This window comes from Oncorhynchus nerka, linkage group LG8 (assembly GCF_034236695.1).
Source record: "Oncorhynchus nerka isolate Pitt River linkage group LG8, Oner_Uvic_2.0, whole genome shotgun sequence".
Lineage (NCBI taxonomy): Eukaryota > Metazoa > Chordata > Actinopteri > Salmoniformes > Salmonidae > Oncorhynchus > Oncorhynchus nerka.
This window is the reverse complement of record NC_088403.1, coordinates 21,103,648-21,117,886: the sequence shown is the minus strand read 5'-3', so window position 1 is coordinate 21,117,886 and position 14,239 is coordinate 21,103,648. Positions and strand designations below refer to the sequence as shown.

Here is a 14,239-nt window from a genome sequence, read left to right as displayed (position 1 = left end):
TTTAAACAATAAGGCCTGAGGGGATGTGGTATATGGCCAATATACCATGGCTAAGAGCTGTTCCTAAGTATGACACAACACAGAGTGCCTGGACATACCACGGCTTTCAGCCAATCAGCATTCAGAGCTCGAACCACCCAGTTTTATAATGTTTAATTTAATGTTTTGTGACCTGAGTCTTTTAACCAAAATATCACAGATGAGACAAAACATTTCACCTACTGCCTTTAAGGTCGGGAGGTTACCGTGGTAGATTAGAAGCGTTGTCACCTCTTCCCTAGCATTTAAAACTCAAACATAGAAAAACAACCCAGCTTGTGAACAAAACAATGTAAATAGCCAAGAACCACAACAACAACGTCTCATTTCAGTAGTCTTTCCTTTCATGTAAATTAGACCAACCTTTATGCATGTGCTCAGCGCTTCTAAAAATGAATATTTCACTCAGCTCTTCATGTGGGCACAGCCAGGCAGTGTTGCAGCGCGAGGTGGAATAGGATTCGTAGTTCTTTGACTTTGTGTGATTCATTTACCAGCTATGAAACCAAACGGCAGAAGTACTTGACAGCAGCATTTGCTTATTTCTAAAAACCCTCTTAGGCCTCACTCCCCCCTGTCTGAGATATCTACTGCAGCCCTCATCCTCCATATACAACACCCGTTCTGCCAGTCACATTCTGTTAAAGGTTCCCTAAGCACACACATCCCTGGTTCGCTGCAGTTAGTGACTGGAACGAGCTGCAACATACACTCAAACTGGACAGTTTCATCTCAATCTCTTCATTCAAAGACTCAATAATAGACTCTTACTGACAGTTGTGGCTGCTTTGTGTGATGTATTGTTGTCTCTACCTTCTTGCCCTTTGAGCTGTTGTCTGTGGCCAATAATGTTTGTACCATGTTGTTGTTATGTTGTGTTGCTACCATGTTGTTGTTATGTTGTGTTGCTACCATGCTGTGTTGTCATGTGTTGCTGCCTTGCTATGTTGTTGTCTTAGGTCTCTCTTTGTGTAGTGTTGTCTCTCTTGTTGTGATGTGTGTTTTGTCCTATATTTATATTTGATTTATTTTTTGTTTTGAATCCCAGCCTCTGTCCCCGCAGGAGGGCTTTTGGTAGGCCATCATTGTAAATACGAATTTGTTCTTAACTGACTTGCCTAGTTAAATAAAGGTAAAATGAACATTTATTTTACTATAAATGTGATCATACTTAACTATTTATATTCACAAATGCGAGTGAAATAGACATTTTACCCGGCAATGGCAACATCTGGTGGGTGTTCATTTTGATTTAAGCCCTGGTTATAATGCATTATAGTAGCAGGTTGCAGATAGCTGGTGGATGCTGTTAGATGGCCAATAGAGATGACTTTGGTGGCCAGACTGATTCCCATTGGAGTGACAAGATACAGAGGGACACCTCACGGGTATATACTATTCACTCGTTGAAGGACACCTCACGGGTATATACTATTCACTCGTTGAAGGACACCTCACGGGTATATACTATTCACTCGTTGAAGGACACCTCACGGGTATATACTACTCACTCGTTGAAGGATACCTCACGGGTATATACTATTCACTCGTTGAAGGACACCTCACGGGTATATACTACTCACTCGTTGAAGGACACCTCACGGGTATATACTACTCACTCGTTGAAGGATACCTCACGGGTATATACTATTCACTCGTTGAAGGACACCTCACGGGTATATACTATTCACTCGTTGAAGGATACCTCACCGGTATATACTATTCACTCGTTGAAGTACACCTCACGGGTATATACTATTCACTCGTTGAAGGACACCTCACGGGTATATACTATTCACTCGTTGAAGGACACCTCACGGGTATATACTACTCACTCGTTGAAGGATACCTCACGGGTATATACTATTCACTCGTTGAAGGACACCTCACGGGTATATACTATTCACTCGTTGAAGGATACCTCACGGGTATATACTACTCACTCGTTGAAGGATACCTCACGGGTATATACTATTCACTCGTTGAAGGACACCTCACGGGTATATACTACTCACTCGTTGAAGGATACCTCACGGGTATATACTATTCACTCGTTGAAGGACACCTCACGGGTATATACTATTCACTCGTTGAAGGACACCTCACAGGTATATACTACTCACTCGTTGAAGGATACCTCACGGGTATATACTATTCACTCGTTGAAGGATACCTCACGGGTATATACTATTCACTCGTTGAAGGACACCTCACGGGTATATACTACTCACTCGTTGAAGGACACCTCACGGGTATATACTACTCACTCGTTGAAGGATACCTCACGGGTATATACTACTCACTCGTTGAAGGATACCTCACGGGTATATACTACTCACTCGTTGAAGGATACCTCACGGGTATATACTATTCACTCGTTGAAGGACACCTCACGGGTATATACTATTCACTCGTTGAAGTATACCTCACGGGTATATACTATTCACTCGTTGAAGGATACCTCACGGGTATATACTACTCACTCGTTGAAGGATACCTCACGGGTATATACTACTCACTCGTTGATGGATACCTCACGGGTATATACTATTCACTCGTTGAAGGATACCTCACGGGTATATACTATTCACTCGTTGAAGGATACCTCAGGGGTATATACTATTCACTCGTTGAAGGACACCTCACGGGTATATACTATTCACTCGTTGAAGGATACCTCACGGGTATATACTATTCACTCGTTGAAGGATATCTCACGGGTATATACTACTCACTCGTTGAAGGATACCTCACGGGTATATACTACTCACTCGTTGAAGGATACCTCACGGGTATATACTACTCACTCGTTGAAGGATACCTCACGGGTATATACTACTCACTCGTTGAAGGATACCTCACGGGTATATACTACTCACTCGTTGAAGGACACCTCACGGGTATATACTATTCACTCGTTGAAGGATACCACACGGGTATATACTATTCACTCGTTGAAGGACACCGAACATTCTATATTGAAAACCTCAAATCAGGTGATTATGCTCACTTTTGAGGATGACATCTACAGTATATGGATTTGGACAGTGCTTGACTTGGACAGCAATAGGTGCCGGTATTCATGTTGGATGCTGGTACTGTTTATGTTCAGGTGTGGGAGCTCCACAATACGTTTGAGCTAATACTCTATAAGAGGAAGAGGAGCTCAAGCAGTAGAATATTTAAGTGCCGGTACTCAGCTCCAGTGAGCTCCTGCCCAAGTCAACCACTGGATATTGAGGATGGCATTTGCATAGAATTGAATTGATTGATCAATTGGTTGAAACACAAATGACACTCAGCTTTTGGCAGTATAGGAATGCAAATGTAATGAGTCTCTTCCTGTGGGATGTTGCCTGATCAATGAGTGTATGTTTAAAACATTAGGTTGTATAGCCCAAGGGGATTACACAGACTGTTCCATATGAATGATAGGTGATCCACAGAGCAAGAGAGGGGACAGGTGTCACAGACTGGAGAAAGAGGGATCTAGTTATTTGACAAATAGAGATTGGAGTCTGTACAGAGAAGAAGGGAGAGATACAGAGAGAGTGAAAAGCCAACAGAGAGGAAAGGGGATGAGAGAGAGAGAGAGAGAGATCCGCTCACCAACCAGGAATTCACTAAATGGGACAAACACCAAACTGAGACTCTGCATGCAGAATTCTGTTCAAATATTCTGTGTACAACGTAAAGCACCAAATAATGCATACAGAGCAGAATTAGGCAGACTCTAATTATCAAAATCCAGAAAAGAGCCGTTCAATTCTACAACCACCTAAAAGGAAGCGACTCCTAAACATTCCATAAAAAAGCCATCATCTACAGAGAGATGAACCTGGAGAAGAGTCCCCTAAGCAAGCTGGTCCTGCAACACAATTAGAACCAAACAAATCATGAGAAAACAAAAAGATAATTACCTGACACATTGGAAAGAATTAACAAAAAACAGCAAACTGGAATGCGATTTGGCCCTAAACAGAGAGTACACAGTGGCAGAATACCTGACCACTGTGACGGACCCAAACTTAAGGAAAGTTTGACTATGTACAGACTCAGTGAGTGTAATTTGTGAGTGTAATGTTTACTTATTTCACTTTTGTTTATTATCTATTCCACTTGCTTTGGCAATGTAAACATATGTTTCCCATGCCAATAAAGCCCTTAAATTGAAATTGAGAGAGAGTGAAAGGGAGAATGAAAGAGGGAAAGAAAGGGATAGAAATAGAAAGCAGGAAGCAACAGTGGAATGTCCACACCCCTCTGTGGGTGGACCCTCTAGCCAAAGAATAGACAGGGCAAATGTTCTACCTCTCCACCCCCATCCCTCTCACCCTCCCTCTCTTTCTCAACAATAGGGGCCATGGAGCAACAATGATGTCACGCCCTGGCCATAGAGAGGCTTTTATTCTCTATTTTGGTTAGGCCAGGGTGTGACTAGGGTGGGCATTCTAGTTTCATTATTTCTATGTTTTCTATTTCTTTGTATTTGGCCGGGTAGGTTCTCAATCAGAGGCAGCTGTCTATCGTTGTCTCTGATTGAGAATCATACTTAGGCAGCTTTTTCCCACCTGTGTTTGGTGGGTAGTTGTTTTGTGTTTGCACCAGACAGAACTGTTTTGTTTTGTTCCACTATGTTATTTTTGTTTGAGTGTTCAGTTTGAATAAATAATCATGAACACGTACCACGCTGCACTTTGGTCCTCTTCTTCAGACGAGCGTTACAAATGACTGCTGGGAAAAAAGTCTGGTTGAATATGCGAAAGCAACAGGAGTGGTCTGGGTTGAAGGGGAGGGGGGCTGAGGGGAGTCCAGAGGGAGTGGCTGGGGGGGCGTGTGTTGTTGGAGGGTTTGTGTGTGAGGTGGGGTGAAGGCATGAGGGCGGCACTTCTGGGGCAGGGCCCAGGGGGACTAGGAGGTGTCTGCCTGACTGCTCCTGAAAGTGATCCTGAAAGTGATCCTGCTGAGTCCGACACAGGAAATCTCAGGCTTTCAAAAACACACGCCAACGCCACGGAATAACAACACACACACACACACACACACACAGCCAAACTGACAACACACATACACCCACACAGCTCCACTGACAACATACACACAATCCAACTGACAACACACATGGCCCTGGTGAAACCCCAATGAGTAGAGTGATAAAGTGAGATGGGGGTTTTGAGGTACATGGGACTCTCCTCAGCTAAACCTTTCATTAATGGTAATATGATTAGCTCATTGCATATGTTATAACCAATTTCAATATATTCTTATAGTAGTAAATTATCTCCAAATGAAGTATAACAATGTATGTCAATGGTTTTAACATAATGGAGCTAATTACATCATCATTGATTAAAGGTTAAACAAAGAGGGATTTTCTTTCCTTATCAACAGTAACTAGGGGCTTGGTGTTTTTCTATGGAAACGAAGAGGTTGGGCGTGCCCAGGTAGCTATATTTAAAAAAACATTCTATAAGGAGTTTGAATTAATTCAGTTTCACTTGCTTTCAAAGCAACGGAAAGAGTGTTGCAATTTGGACATGACTACCTGTGTGCACTTCATTCTGATGTGAGTTTAGACCACACACACACACACACACACACACACACACACTTCAAGCTTTTGATTAAATAGGCCCAGCCAGACCCAGTTGTAGCTCTAAGGCTGCAGCCTAAATTGCTGTGGTTCTTAAAACAAGCTAAATTCTTTATGGTCCATTTTCACAGAAGCAGATTAAATAAATCCAAGGTAAAATTGGGGTTTAGCCGATGACTAAAAATAGGATTCCATTGAGAACATCGGTTCCATCTGGATTATGTCTCTAGCTTCAAATTTCTTCTGGATTATGCCTCTACTTCAAACTACTTCTGGATTATGCCTCTAGCTTCAAACTTCTTCTGGATTATGCCTCTAGCTTCAAACTTCTTCTGGATTATGCCTCTAGCTTCAAACTTCTTCTGGATTATACCTCTAGCTTTAAACGTCTTCTGGATTATGCCACTAGCTTCAAACTTCTTCTGGATTATGCCTCTAGCTTCAAATTTATTTTGGATTATGCCTCTAGCTTCAAACTTCTTCTGGATTATGCCTCTAGCTTCAAATTTCTTTTGGATTATGCCTCTAGCTTCAAACTTCTTCTGGATTATGCCTCTAGCTTCAAACTTCTTTTGGATTATGCCTCTAGCTTCAAACTTCTTCTGGATTATGCCTCTAGCTTCAAACTTCTTCTTCTGGATTATGCCTCTAGCTTCAAACTTCTTCTGGATTATGCATCTAGCTTCAAACTTATTCTGGATTATGCCTCTAGCTTCAAACTTCTTCTGGATTATGCCTCTAGCTTCAAACTTCTTCTGGATTATGCCTCTAGCTTCAGACTTCTTCTGGATTATGCCTCTAGCTTCAGACTTCTTCTGGATTATGCCTCTAGCTTCAAACTTCTTCTGGATTATGCCTCTAGCTTCAAACTTCTTCTGGATTATGCCTCTAGCTTCAAACTTCTTCTGGATTATGCCTCTAGCTTCAAATTTCTTTTGGATTATGCCTCTAGCTTCAAACTTCTTCTGGATTATGCCTCTAGCTTCAAACTTCCTCTGGATTATGCATCTAGCTTCAAACTTCTTCTGGATTATGCATCTAGCTTCAAATTTATTCTGGATTATGCCTCTAGCTTCAAACTTCTTCTGGATTATGCCTCTAGCTTCAAACTTCTTCTGGATTATGCCTCTAGCTTCAAACTTCTTCTGGATTATGCCTCTAGCTTCAAACTTCTTCTGGATTATGCCTCTAGCTTCAGACTTCTTCTGGATTATGCCTCTAGCTTCAAACTTCTTCTGGATTATGCCTCTAGCTTCAAACTTCTTCTGGATTATGCCTCTAGCTTCAAACGTCTTCTGGATTATGCCTATAGCTTCAAACTTCTTCTGGATTATGCCTCTAGCTTCAGACTTCTTCTGGATTATGCCTCTAGCTTCAGACTTCTTCTGGATTATGCCTCTAGCTTCAAACTTCTTCTGGATTATGCCTCTAGCTTCAAACTTCTTCTGGATTATGCCTCTAGCTTCAAACTTCTTCTGGATTATGCCTCTAGCTTTAAAATTCTTCTGGATTATGCCTCTAGCTTCAAACTTCTTCTGGATTATGCCTCTAGCTTCAAATTTCTTCTGGATTATGCCTCTAGCTTCAAATCTCTTCTGGATTATGCCTCTAGCTTCAAACTTCCTCTGGATTATACCTCTACCTTTAAACTTCTTCTGGATTATGCCACTAGCTTCAAACTTCCTCTGGATTGTGCCTCTAGCTTCAAACTTCTTCTGGATTGTGCCTCTAGCTTCAAACTTCTTCTGGATTATGCCTCTAGCTTCAAACTTCTTCTGGATTGTGCCTCTAGCTTCAAATTTCTTCTGGATTATGCCTATAGCTTCAAACTTCTTCTGGATTATGCCTCTAGCTTCAAATTTCTTCTGGATTATGCCTCTAGCTTCAAACTTCTTCTGGATTATGCCTCTAGCTTCAAATTTATTTTGGATTATGCCTCTAGCTTCAAACTTCTTCTGGATTATGCCTCTAGCTTCAAACTTCTTCTGGATTATGCCTCTAGATTCAAACTTCTTCTGGATTATGCCTCTAGCTTCAGACTTCTTCTGGATTGTGCCTCTAGCTTCAAACTTCTTCTGGATTATGCCTCTAGCTTCAAACTTCTTCTGGATTATGCCTCTAGCTTCAAACTTCTTCTGGATTATGCCTCTAGCTTCAAACTTCTTCTGGATTATGCCTCTAGCTTCAAACTTCTTCTGGATTATGCCTCTAGCATCAAACTTCTTCTGGATTATGCCTCTAGCTTCAAACTTCTTCTGGATTATGCCTCTAGCTTCAACCTTCTTCTGGATTATACCTCTAGCTTTAAACTTCTTCTGGATTATGCCTCTAGCTTCAAACTTATTTTGGATTATGCCTCTAGCTTCAAACTTCTTCCGAATTATGCCTCTAGCTTCAAACTTCTTCTGGATTATGCCTCTAGCATCAAACTTCTTCTGGATTATGCCTCTAGCTTCAAACTTCTTCTAGATTATGCCTCTAGCTTCAAACTTCTTCTGGATTATGCCTCTAGCTTCAAATTTCTTCTGGATTATGCCTCTAGCTTCAAACCTCTTCTGGATTATGCCTCTAGCTTCAAACCTCTTCTGGATTATGCCTCTAGCAAACTTCATTAAGCTTCAAACTTCTTCTGGATTATGCCTCTAGCTTCAAACTTCTTCTGGATTATGCCTCTAGCTTCAAACTTCTTCTGGATTATGCCTCTAGCTTTCTTCTGGATTAACTTTAAACTCAATTATTCTGGATTATGCCTCTAGCTTCAAACTTCTTCTTCTGGATTATGCCTCTAGCTTCAAACTTCTTCTGGATTATGCCTCTAGCATCAAACTTCTTCTGGATTATGCCTCTAGCTTCAAACTTCTTCTGGATTATGCCTCTAGCTTCAACCTTCTTCTGGATTATGCCTCTAGCTTTAAACTTCTTCTTGATTATGCCTCTAGCTTCAAATTTATTTTGGATTATGCCTCTAGCTTCAAACTTCTTCCGAATTATGCCTCTAGCTTCAAACTTCTTCTGGATTATGCCTCTAGCTTCAAACTTCTTCTGGATTATGCCTCTAGCTTCAAACTTCTTCTGGATTATGCCTCTAGCTTCAAATTTCTTCTGGATTATGCCTCTAGCTTCAAACCTCTTCTGGATTATGCCTCTAGCTTCAAACCTCTTCTGGATTATGCCTCTAGCTTCAAACTTCTTCTGGATTATGCCTCTAGCTTCAAACTTCTTCTGGATTATGCCTCTAGCTTCAAATTTCTTCTGGATTATGCCTCTAGCTTCAAACTTCTTCTGGATTATGCCTCTAGCTTCAAACTTCTTCTGGATTATGCCTCTAGCTTCAAACCTCTTCTGGGTTATGCCTCTAGCTTCAAACCTCTTCTGGATTATGCCTCTAGCTTCAAACTTCTTCTGGATTATGCCTCTAGCTTCAAACTTCTTCTGGATTATGCCTCTAACTTCAAACTTCTTCTGGATTATGCCTCTAGCTTCACACTTCTTCTGGATTATGCCTCTAGCTTCAAACTTCTTCTACAGTGTATATTTAACTTGCATAAAATGAATAGCGACGGATGGTGGTAGACCCGAGAACGCAATGTTAACTTTTATGCCTTTCCTTGACCCTTACCGTAACCTCACTGAAACTATACCTAACCTTAATCTAACCCTCACTCTTAAAACTAAGCTTAACTCTAACCTTAAATCATTTAGATCCCAATGCCTAAACTTAGTCATTCTGCCGGTTGAATATGAATTTCCTTGTCCAGGAATAGTTTCAGCCATAGAAAGCATATCCTCTGTGATGCCTCCATTTTTCAATGTTCTTCAGTTCCACATGTGCAGGCTTTTCTTCAAACCCAGCATTAAAACAGCAGACTCAACAAAACAACTAACAATCAGTCACCTGATTCATTGAATGATGTGTGTTAGTACTGGGCTCGGTCAAAAGCCTGCATACCTTGTGGGTCCCTAGGACCAGAACTGAACAACATCAGTTCTACCAATGATGAGACATACGCCATGTTTAAATCCCCTAAAAATGCAGTAGCCCACCCTCCCTTCCTTGAGGTAATGATAGGATAAGTGAATGCTAAGTCTCCACTCCTCATTACTTTAGGAAAGGAGAAATCCTTTCTATATTTAAATGAGGCCTGAACTTCCACTTTGACGACAATTGACAAAGTAATGTACTTGGTGTCTGACACCACCATGTGGCAGCACAGGGAATTGCTTTGGTATGCATCTAGAACGGAACAAGTACTTTTCTCCATGTCTGCTAACAATCCCTCATCATGACCAATATAATAACACATAATTACAGCATTATGTACTGCGGTGTGTGCATACTGTCGTGTTATTATGTACTTTGACGACGGAAGGTCAAATTAGGTGAAATGACATAGGCCTACTTTTCCAGTATGACCCGTCAGCACAGATCTGCTGTCATGGACTAAATAACATAGGATAGACACCGACATTCTTGGCAGGAAGAGGAGGTCCTTTTGAAATATGTGCCTCTGTCGAACAGCTACGCGAAAAACTGTCTTTTCCTCTTGTTCAATAGTTCATTGTCTACAATGTATGAAGCCAGAACGTGGAAGAGTGGCGCGCGCCCGATGCCACTTGTGAAACTATGATAAATAGGTTATCCATTTACACTGATTTACAATGTAATGATGACAGTTCAAACAGTCCCAAAATACAACGGAAAGACAGGTCCGATAATATTATTTCTGTCCGTGGACCGCGACACCGTGACAACCGACCGATATCTTGACATTTAACCGCAAACGGGAATGCGCATGTAAATATGCAGTTGAGTTTGTTTTTGCGCGCCCACTAAGTGAAACGAAGGGCACGAGCAAAAACAGGACACGGAAGAAGACTGGGGTGGCGCAGAATCGAATCAACTCAGGATCTTGAAAGTTGCGGTTATTTCCAACCCTACCGAGTTCGTTTATAACGGACGGTTCGACGAATGCTCGAATCTATTATAGAGGTTAATTCACAGAAAGAAGACCGTGGAGGGTGGGCAGATTTTCAACTGCTATGAGGATTCTCAAATTCTTCATGGGGTACAGTTGCAGAACGCTATGAACGCTGCCTGCTGTGTGACGTTGGTTTTGTTTGAAGAAGTTGCATGAAACTGGGTATGTTGAAATGACAGATGCTGAGCTATTTAACCATTTCATTATTTGCCTAATTTAAATTATTTGGCATGAAGTAGTAGAGCATATTAACAAAGGTCTGTTTCTGATCAAAATGGACCTGTATCTGTGCTTTTATTGAACCTTTATTTAAGACTGCTGTAAGACGGACACATATCCCCACATGGACAGGCTGCACCCTTGGTTGTGTTGTTGAACTGTCCTAAGCTTAAAAAGTTTATGTGAACTGTCCAAAGTTTTCAAAAATTCATATACTTTCTTTGCTTTTTTGAGGTCTAATGCGGTCCGAGGCAGGGCTGTGCCTACAGACCTTTTGGGGGGCGTGGGCTAAAAAGAAAAAGGTCACCCCCCCCCAAAAAAAAAGGTTCCCCACCACCGCAGTCACAGACTGGTTGAGTAATTATTACAAGAAAAGGGGGAAAGCAGCTGCACAGCCAACTGAGTCTGTATCTGTAGACTACAATCTACATCTAACCAAATGAGTCAAGCCTGATCCCCATAAGCTGGATCCCACTACCTTGCATGTATGTCTGTGTGCACATGACTGTGTATGTAGGGTATACATTCATTTCAGTTGAGGTATATTGGTTATGCCTCAAGTGAATTTCAGATTTTTTTGTTTTGCTCATATTTCCTGGCCTGGTCCCAGATCTGTTTATGGTCTTGCCAAGACCTGTCATCGTCAAGCCAAACATGACAACGAGTGACAAAGAGTTGGCATGATGGCACAGACTGACACTCAGGCAGTTTTCTCCCTCTGTAACTTAACTTCCAATCCTGCTCTAATTCTTTCCCCTTTTCCTTTCCGCAGTAACTCCCACTCTGGGCCAGACATGTCTGTGATAGTGGGAGAGGGGCGGTTCATAGCCCAGAGGGTCACCAGAAGCATCACCTACTACTACACCAGCCGGACACCAGGGGGTGATAACCCATCCCCCTCTCCTCCCACCATCTCCCCCACCTCCTCCCATCTAGACGCTCCTTTTCCCTCACCCTCGTACTCCCTCTCCACCCCCTTGCTCCCAGACTTGCCCTCTTACCACGACGTTTCCTCAGTTCTCACCCCTTCCACTTTGGATGTACCAACCCTCTCTCCATCCTCGCCCACCTCCTCCCCCCGTCCCCTCCTCCTGCTTTTCCCGTGGCTGGGCGCCCGACCGGGGGCCATGGCGAAGTACCGGGACCTCTACCTGGAACGCGGCCTGGACATCCTATCTGTGGAGAGCACTGTGTGGCACTTCCTGTGGCCTTGCTGGGGGCTGAAGTATGGGGCTGAGGTCCTGGAGGTCCTGGGAGACCCGCGTTTCAAAGGTCGCCCCTTCTGGTCCACACCTTCTCCATCGGCGGGTACACCTTCACCCAGCTGCTCAGCCAGATGGTCAGGGAGCCACACAAGTACCCAGGCCTGGCCCAACGGGTCGTAGGACATGTCTATGACAGCATGGTGGTCGGGTCGCTGGAGCATATGGCTAAAGGTAAGAGAGGGGAAGGAAAGGAGGTAGGATTGTCAGTTTGGATTATTACTCAAATCAAATCATAAAATCAAATTTTATTTGTCACATACACATATGTTAGCAGATGTTAATGCGAGTGTAGCGAAATGCTTGTGCTTCATTTGAAATGTAATTAACCTTGACTGGTAAATAAAATAACCTGTGTGTGTCTGTGTGTGCCTCAGGCCTGGGTCTGACCCTGTTCCCTCATATCGAGCCCCTGGTGCGATACACTGCTCTGCTCTACTTCTGGCTCTTCAAGTCCCAGACGGTGTACTACTACGACAAGTCAATCCAGGTCTTCTACAACAGCCCCGTCACCGCCCCGGCGCTCTTCTTCTTCTGCGAGAACGACGCGCTGTGTGACCCCGTCGCCATGGAGGCGGTCCTCGACTTCTGGAGGAAGCGTGGCGTTGCTGTGGAAGCCAGGAAGTGGAAGGAGTCTGTGCACGCTGCTCATCTGCGCTGTCACCCGGAGGAGTACCTCTCAACACTGGAGACATTTTTTCACTCGCTCAACATCGCCCCCCTCAGGGCTAAGATGTAAATGGTTCATGTGATAATCACATTGAGGGGATTGATAATTCCATAAATCCGGCAAACTCATGCTCCAAAATAAATGTTATAACAGATGTTATAACAATATTATAACATAGTATAACATAGTGTAGTCATGTAGCATATAAACGTTTATCCATAGAAACTTGTTTGACACATACTCAGCATATGGGTCACGAGGGAATCAAACCCTCAACACACTAGTTTTACTTCCCTGTTGCTATAACAACATATCCAATCCTAACTCCTAGCATGTGTTTTGACTGTGCTACGCATTATTATCTATTTGTACAGATATAGGATCTTAATTTGACCTGCATTGTCGTAGCAAAATAATGAATGTTTAGTCCATAATGTTTCTTGATCAGTGGTCAGGCTATTAAAAGTTGGCAACATGAAAAGTGCAGTACTGTTAATATAATTGTGTTAGTGTGGGTTTTCAGTTAATTTTCTGTGAATGTATGTAAATCACGAAGCTCATCTTCATTTCCTGAAAAATTCTCAGCAACAAGAGTGATCAAATTAAGTTACTATATCTGTATGTGAGCTTACACAATATTGTCCATGACACAGTCCATACGCACCAGTTAACAGCAAGGTCACTGTGTTTATGGTGAAACACATGACAGACACAACTTCACTATACGTTGATTCGCAATAGATTTATTTAGTATTTATTGTAAATATCGATTGTAATTGTTTTTACATGAGTAAATATTCATTCTCAATAGCTGGTGACAGGGAGTACAGAGAGAGGGAGAGGAAACATTTTGAAGATGAGGAAGAACTGAAGAATACAGAAAGGAGTGTGAGGGTATGACGAAAGGAAAGAAATAGAAAAGAAACACAGGAGATAAGGAAGAGATAATATGAGAGAGGCGGAAAAAAAAGAGAGAGTTCACGCCTGTCAATTCAATGAGTAGTGAGTGCCAAACAATCTGTGGGAGGTTTTCTTATCAGGCATTTCTGGCATATTTCATCTACTTTGTATTCAACTTTTTTTAAGTCTGTTTTGGTCTCACAAAACTGAGTGTTCTTTATGAGGAAGCAAAGTTAAGTGTGTGACGACGCATCACGGCCAAGGGTACATGCTGTGAACTCCCATGTGATGTTGACTGCACACACATGGGTTTGACATCGAGGAACCTGTGCCTAACCTCGGGCACCGGCACAAAGAGACTTTGAACCATGCATAAATACAGGCTCACACACACATGCACGTGTAACAGGGTAGAACTGTTGATATTGTGAATGTAGCCTTGTTGGACTGTCAGTCCCAGTTGTGGCTCATTGTTGATTAAGGGTGTGGCCCACAGTATTTACGTAAGCTCTGTTTGTTTAGTCAGGGGTTCCCCTTTACTATGTTAAGGTCGTTGTGCCTTGGGTGTTTGGTAAAT

The 14,239-nt window shown here is 42.4% G+C and overlaps 1 pseudogene; it reads left to right on the top strand.

Annotated features, from left to right (window-relative positions):
• Positions 1-13,243, top strand: part of LOC115124634 (uncharacterized) — a 57,617-nt pseudogene extending 44,374 nt beyond the window's left edge.
• Positions 13,244-14,239: the final 996 nt, after the last annotated feature.